Source organism: Eurosta solidaginis, chromosome 2 (assembly GCF_040869045.1).
Source record: "Eurosta solidaginis isolate ZX-2024a chromosome 2, ASM4086904v1, whole genome shotgun sequence".
In the NCBI taxonomy this organism is placed as follows: Eukaryota; Metazoa; Arthropoda; class Insecta; order Diptera; family Tephritidae; genus Eurosta; species Eurosta solidaginis.
The window spans coordinates 154546088-154554033 of record NC_090320.1 but is presented as its reverse complement, the minus strand read 5'-3'; the positions used below and the strand labels follow the sequence as shown (position 1 = coordinate 154554033).

Below are 7946 nucleotides of genomic sequence, written 5' to 3'. Positions count from 1 at the left end.
ACAATCAGCCTGAGTTCATGCAAATTTTTGGCGTCTTGCCAAGTGCGAACATTGCCATTAAATAGAAGTGGGTTTTCGATGAATTTCTTTAATTCAGACAGCGTTGATATTATGAGGATCTGATAGCTTCTGCCACATGTTTCTCCCATGTAATGTCAAAAATGTGGCACCACATTTTTCTAGTTGACGTGACAGTTCCACTGTAGATCGTACTGATTGCTCTCCACTGCCATTGAATCAGCGTAATTTTATCGATATGCTAAAGGCCCCTGCACAATGACATTTTGCATGTAGTTGCGTTTAACACAAGCTTATACATTCCAAAAATATCGCCACAATCAACCACCCTGCAAAAATCGTGTGACCAAAAACGCACACAGACACACGAATTTTTGACAGGTGACGATTTGGAATGAAAAATTCTCCAAATCAAATAGCATGTTGACAAATTTAGCTTTCACACAATGTATCGTGCTCTCTCGCACCTATTATTTTTATAGGGATAGCAAAATACGTCATTTTTGCGTGCAAAAAAATCCGCCATTTCTAATTCAGCAGAGACAACAAAACATTTGGTGGTCGAAAAATTTTTGCAATTTTGAGAGTTTTAAATGAAATATCTCCGGAAAGATTTAAAATTAAGAGGGATTTCTCCAGATCATATATATATATATATTTTAAAGTGCGCAAACTTATAATTTAAAAGTTATTTGGTGTTAAAGTTTGCAAATTTCTATACAAATTTTATATGTGTATACGTATATATATGTGGCAGCACAGCTTTGTAATGTCATCAATAAAATATATGTATATATATATATATATGTGCATGTTGCTACAAAAGCGCGATTGATTTAATAAAAACATTTATAATAAGTGAAAACAATGCAAAAATGAAATGTGAAATATACAAAAATGCAATTTAAGTTTATCGTTGCCAATTTATATAGAAATGTATGTGGATTAAGGTTTTGAAAGATGTGTAAATTGTAATTTAAAGTGCTATAGAAATTTGCTAAATTTGCAAACTTTAACAACAAATAACTTTTAAATTATAAGTTTGCGCACTTTAAAATATATATATTTGTGATCGGAAGAACTCCCTCTTTCATTTGATACCAAGTTTTACCCCGAACTCGGGGGGTGCTATTCTAAAATTTTCCCGAATTCACAATTATATAGCACCATGCCGCGAATTATGATAAAAGGTGGTGTGTGGAGAAACACTGAGGTAAGCATTTGACGCGACTGGTTACTCTTGGCCGTTTATTAACTAAATTGATAACTTTCAGGATGAAATCCTCAAAGCAGCTGTAATGAAATATGGCAAAAACCAGTGGTCACGTATTGCATCACTGCTGCACCGCAAATCTGCCAAGCAATGTAAGGCACGCTGGTACGAATGGCTTGATCCTAGCATAAAGAAGACAGAATGGTCACGGGAGGAGGATGAAAAGTTTTTGCATTTTGTTGGTGGTGAATGTTTCAACATTTTCCAAGGTTTGGCATTAATTTCATTTTTATAGTTTATAATTATTTAAAGGTTGCATTGTACATTGATTTTACGTGGCAGTGTTGAACAATTTTTGGAAGAAACTGAGCTTCGTTATATGATGCTATAGGGAGGGATGGCCTGAAGGTTTAATGTGGCCACATAAATCGTTCCCGAGATGGTCGGGCTGGCACTTTAATGGTGCTGTGTTATCGGAGCGTACCGGATCTGTATCCGGCTAAAGACCATCACATGGATAACACTCCCCAAAGCCTTCGGGGAGCAATCTTATCGCTACAAAAACAACAACATTGTGTCCAAATCCCGAAAAAAAAAACTATAAAATTTGTCAGTGAAATGATAATTATTGCTTTTGGTTGTTAGTTTTGAGGCATCGTCATCGAGTTCCTTCTGATCGTATATGCCGGTTCTTTTGCATTCTTTTACATGCATAAAGTGCCGTTGAAGCCTTCCTCACCCTATCCTCCACGTTGAGCTGCCATGACAGCTTACTGTCTAGGATCATTCCTAGATATTTTGTGCAAGGTTTCACCCGTAGAGTCGCCCCTCCTAACTTAGGCCTGGTCCAATTAGGGACCTTGTACCTCCTTGTAAACAAGACCATATGCAACGTCATCTGCGTAAACCGTAAGTTTTTCTGGTCCCTCGTAGAATCCCCTAAGCAGTTGGATAATGACCAGCGTCCACAGCAGAGGTGATAGCACCCCTCCCTGCGGAGTGCCCCTGTCCACTAATTTCGTGGCCGCGTACAATCCCCATTGCGATGTAATCTTACTGCAGTTTAACATGCAGTCGATCCATCTGGGTAAGGCTGGATGTACTTTATCGTAATTAAGACCATCAATAATCGCCCATTTAGAAAGCCCCGGCAATGCTTAAGAAGACTTCTAGAGCATATTCCTTATATTCCAGGGCTTTTTCTCTGCTTATTACCACCCTATGCAATGCTGTGTCTACTGACTTGCCTTTGGTGTACGCCTGTTGTGTTGTGGAGAGCAGCTTTTCATCCACGTTGGAATTTATGTACACATCTATCAGCCTCTCAAAGGTTTTGAGCAGAAATGATGTTAAGCTATTGGGTCTATAATCTTTGGGATATACGTGACCGATCTTCCCCGCCTTTGGTAGGAAAGCTACACGAGCAGTTCCCCAAGAGTGCGGTACATGATTCAGTTTATGCACCCATCGAATATTATTTTAAGCCATCCCACGATCGCCCTACTTGAAACTTGTAGCATGGCCGCACATGTACCATCTGAGCCCGGCGATTTCACCACCACTACGAGATCCTCAGTAGTGTAATTAGGCAGCATATATGAATGCAGCTGTTTCCTTACCATTACTACAGCTCGCACCCGTCCTTCCGTTTGCGCATAGTAAACGCCAAATCCGCGCGCGCTAAGTCCAGAAACCTTTCCTCCCGATGGAAGCCACGGCTCCTAGATCAGCGCGTTAGGAGGAGGAGTTCGATCGACGCCACTTTACTGTGTTGGAGGTTTATCTGTAGGACTCGCAGCACCAATGGGCTGCTTGTCCCCCTCCAGCACCTTCATCGTGACGTCGTCGTCCTCCCCTAGCCCTTTTGGTTTAGAGTGTTCGAAGCCCCCTTCAGCCTCTTGTACCTGTTGTGCCGGGTGTTCCTCTGTGCGACTCACAGCACCATCTGGCTGTTGGTCCCCTTCTAACACATTCGGGGTGACGTGGGCTACCTCCACCTGTATTTTTTTCCTTTGGCTTATGAGGTCCTTTTCGACTTCGCCCACGTCTAGCGTGTTAGGACTTTAATACCCGCGACTTCTTTTCCTGAGTCGCATATAAATTTTGCCTGTACCTAAGGACATTTTTCCAAGCTGCGCGTACAATATATCCTCCGCCTGCTTGTTTATTTGGAAGATGTATAACTGACCTTCCTCCGTAGGCCGAGATACAGTAAGTACCTTCCAATCCTGTGTCGGTATGTTCGGATTCTGATTCTGCAAAAATTGCAGTGTATCCTCCGACTTCATCACGCATGGTATCCATACCTTAACTTTTGGTACCTTGGGGATTTGCGCTTTATCCACCATCTCAAAACGCGCGTTCGTGCCCTGCCTTTAGAGGTTTGGAACCACTTCCTCCAGCCACCGCAAGCTCGCGATGTTGTCGCACGCTATCATCTTCATACCATTATACCATCCCCCGAATCAAAGGTTGGAAGGAGCTTATTTGGTTATTCCCGCATCATCTTAAGCATTAAGCTAATAAGCTCCTTTTCTACAGATCTCCACCTTTCACTAGTCATCTGTTCGAAAGGACTGCTACGATCAACCAGCGCCACAGTCAGTGACTGCTTTGCCACATCACTCATCTTCTCGGGAAAAGCCGGCGTCTTAGTGTTATTTCCCTTTGGCACCTCCGAGAAAGCCGGAGTCTTAGCTCCCTCTAGCACCTCCGAGAAAGTCGGATTCTTAGCGTTATCTCCCTTTGGCTTATCTCCTACTTCCATAGTTGGAACTTCCCTCTGACTCGCAGCCTTCGAGGTAGTTGCTACCTCGCTATTGGGGCCCATCTGTCTTACAGCTTTGGGCCTACTTGTCTTGTCTATGGGACTGCCCTGCGTCGCGGCTCTGGGACTGGGCCCTTTCTGCCTCTTGAAAGCAGGCTTGTCGCCTTCCGCCGAACGTTGTTTTTCATTCTGCCATTCGCGCTTCTTCCTCCTCATACCAATTGCAGAACCGAGGGTTTCTCGCAGAAAACCTTTTGAACTGCCTTCGACCTACTTCTACCGCCTCATGAGCCCATGCCAAGCGCTCGATCTCTTCTGTTGGGTCCACCACTGCTCCCAAGCGTTGTACAATTCTTAGCACTGAACGGTACTTCGAGAGAGCTCTTTGATCCGTACCCTTCTCCACTCTTCTACTCCTTTTTCATTTGTGTGCTTCTCCAACACGGATTTCATTGAATTAGCACTACTCTCGCTCCCCGAGTCCGACGCATCGCTTAATGCGTATTTGTCGTCCTTGGCTTGCGGCTCAGTCCTCTTCTTATCATCGTCCTTATGAAAATTAGGTAATGAGTCGTTCACCTTGGTCGTACGACCACCAGCCCGACAAGGCGGGCTCAGCGGTCCAGTATTATATACGGGGAAAGAACCGTCAGCCACAGCAGCGCCCCTTACTGTGGTAAGGCCATCAATACTTCCCGAGGTGGTCCGGTATCGGGAAGGCTCCGTTCGAATACAGCCGAATTATCGCCTGGCTACAAATCGTCCAACAGGCACGGTCCGCATAACACCCTGGATTAGGGGGTTGGCAGTTCTTGGTCACCGACATCCCGCCGCCCTCCTATGAGGCGAAACACCGTAGATGCCAGTCCTAAACAGCTCCTCCTCATAGTAGGGCGCTATGGAGATCGGCTAAGCCCTCACACCAACGACGATTTTCGTTACAATTGCTAGTGCATGCTCTCCAAGATGCAGATCCTGATCGAAAGTCACACCCAAAATTTTAGGGTGTAAGACAGTCGGTAGGGTAATGCCATATGGTCGACATTTGGCGCGGTCATGTTTTAAATAAGGTCACCGATGATTTGGTTGGTGAAAATATCAGGTTTCGCGAGGCGACAAAACTGGAGAGATTGGGGAGATAGCTGTTTATTTTATTACAAAGCTCATCGATGTAGGAAACAATAGCATAGGCGTAGAAGCAATAGTGACTCCTGGTGGTAAAGGTAGCTATTGATATGTAGAAGTTAAGCAGAAGTTTGAATATGAGTTTTTTTTAAGTTATAGCAAAAAAGCGTTGAGGATTTTTAATATCTTAATATCTTTAATAAAACCTATTCAAACTCAATTTTCACCAGGACAAAGCCGCTGAGACTTCGCTATACTTTAACATACAATACGTTACCCCATTTTAGCACAACTATCATTTTTTGATTTTATTAAATTTTATAAAATGTTTCTTCCTCTACAGTTCTATTTTGGTATTGGATGGTAAATATGGCTTTCGCATTTTCTCCATCCATAACTGTGAAAAGGTGGAAGAAATCTATGCGTGTAAAGCTCACATATTATCTTGGTCGAGCGTTTCTTCAATAGCTCTCTAGTGGTGATGGTGACAGCAGAGAAACCCAACTGTTTACAAATGTTACACTTCAAAAAGAATCAAAATATTTGCCATTGCGTCTACGGCTCAAATACCCACAGTATATGAATGAATCGATTGAACCTAATTGTCTGCCTAACGGATAGTATACATATTCTTCAAATCGAAAATATTGCACCAAACGAACTGGGTCTGAATACTGAAATAGTACACATATTCAAAATCGATGAGGAGGCTGTGATGATGGTATAGGGTGAGTTGTTGAATAACATACGAAAACCACTTTAACCCAATATATTTGCATTACAGCTAAAGCTTTACAAACAGCAAAAATTGCTGGCGCCAAGCAATTGGAAAAGGCAGTGAAGTATTCATCACAATGTACGGATGGTGTAAAGTTAGAAACTGCTGTTGTAACAGCTGCCACCGACACAACGGTCATCTCTACTTCGCCGAGTAGCGGCTCGTCCGACTATCTATCGAACACAGTATAATCATATCTTTTGCCAACACAGGTTAGCGATGTGCTTGCACAGGAAAAGATTTCAATTGGAAAACAAAAACCAATTAAGAGAGTTTATTTATTATTAAAGTATTTACTTTTCTTTATATCGACAGTATTAATTTAAGTTGCAATATCACGTACATATATAATAAGGGATGTGATACGATTGCTGTCGGAATTAGATTTGAAACCAATCAATACTCCTGCTAAGGGTTGTAGAATTATTGCTTGAATAATTAGATTTAGAACAATAATAAATCTGACTTATACAAGTCGTACATTTTTAAGTTCATCAATTACGACAGCAATCGGATTCCACGACACCTTTGAATATTCTTGATCTGAAAAAAGAGTAAACCTAATCTGAATTTCTACTAAGCTTTAAGTTGTAGATTATTCAAATAATTGAAGTTTTTTCTAAAGCTTAAAATTATTTTCTGCTCGCTTAGAAAAGATTTCAATTGGAAAACGAAAACCAATTAAGCGAGTTTATTTATTATTAAAATACTTACTTTTCTTTATATGAACTGTATTAATTTAAGTTACAATTTCATGTGCATATATAATAAGGGATGTCGTGATACGATTGCTGTCGGAATTAGATTTGAAACCAATCAATACTCTTGCTATGGGTTGCAGAATTATTGCTTGAATGATTAGATTTAGAACAATAATAAGTCTGACTCAATTACTAGTCGTACATTTTTAAGTTCATCAATTACGACAGCAATGGGATTCCACGACACCTTTGAATATTCTTGATCTGAAAAAAAAAAGAGTAAATCTAATCTGAATTTCTAATTAGCTTTAAGTTGTAGATTTAAATTGATTCAAATAATTGGAGTTTTTTCTAAAGCTTAAAATTATTTTCTGTTCGCTTGGAAAAGATTTCAATTGGAAAACGAAAACCAATCAAGCGAGTTTATTTATTATTAAAATACTTACCTTTCTTTATATGAACTGTATTAATTTAAGTTACAATTGCATGTGCATTATAATAAGGCATGTCGTGATATGATTGCTGTCGGAATTAGATTTGAAACCAATCAATACTCCTGCTAAGGGTTACAATAATAAGTCTGACTCAATTAATAGTCGTACATTTTTAAGTTCTTCAATTACGACAGCAATCGGATCCACGACACCTTTGAATATTCTTGATCTGAATTTCTACTAAGCTTTAAGTTGTAGATTATTCAAATAATTGGAGTTTTTTTTAAAACTTAATATTATTTTTTTGCTCGCTTAGAAGAGATTTCAATTGGAAAACAAAAACCAATTAAGCGAGTTTACTTATTATTAAAGTTCTTCTGTTTTATATGAACTGGATTAATATAAGTTCCAATTTCATGTACATATATAATAATATTGAAAATAATAAATATTGAAAATTAAATTTTTTTGGTTCATATTTTATTCATATGGCTGCTCCAGGTAAAGTAAATCTGCAGGTAAAATTCACGTTATATGGCGGTTATATAAATGGTAAAACCGCAGTAAAATTGATTGTTAAATGACCCGAAAATGTAGAGTGAAATGACGGAAAAATGACCGCCATTTGACGAGCATCGTGACGTGTGTGAGCAGCACAGTACTATGCTCACATCCTATAGGTGGGAGCGGAATGCACGATCACATTAATAGGAACGAAACGGAAAATTTCGTCACAAAACCTAATCCGCCCATGCAAAAATGACTATGAATATAACCGCTGCTGAAAGTCACAATGACCGTAAAATGACTAGTAACATAACGTGGAGCGTTTTTGCAGGGCAAGATGTTGCGTTTGTAAATATGAAGGAACTTCAGACTTCGCAATTGAAGTTTATTACGCCTTGTCCAT

The 7946-nt window shown here is 40.1% G+C and overlaps 1 long non-coding RNA gene across 1 annotated transcript; it reads left to right on the top strand.

Moving 5' to 3' along the window:
• Positions 1-443: 443 nt before the first annotated feature.
• On the top strand, positions 444-7499 carry LOC137240298 (uncharacterized). Its single transcript, XR_010949683.1, has 4 exons — positions 444-1231; positions 1293-1500; positions 5467-5851; positions 5908-7499. It is a non-coding gene; the product is annotated as an uncharacterized lncRNA (long non-coding RNA).
• Positions 7500-7946: the final 447 nt, after the last annotated feature.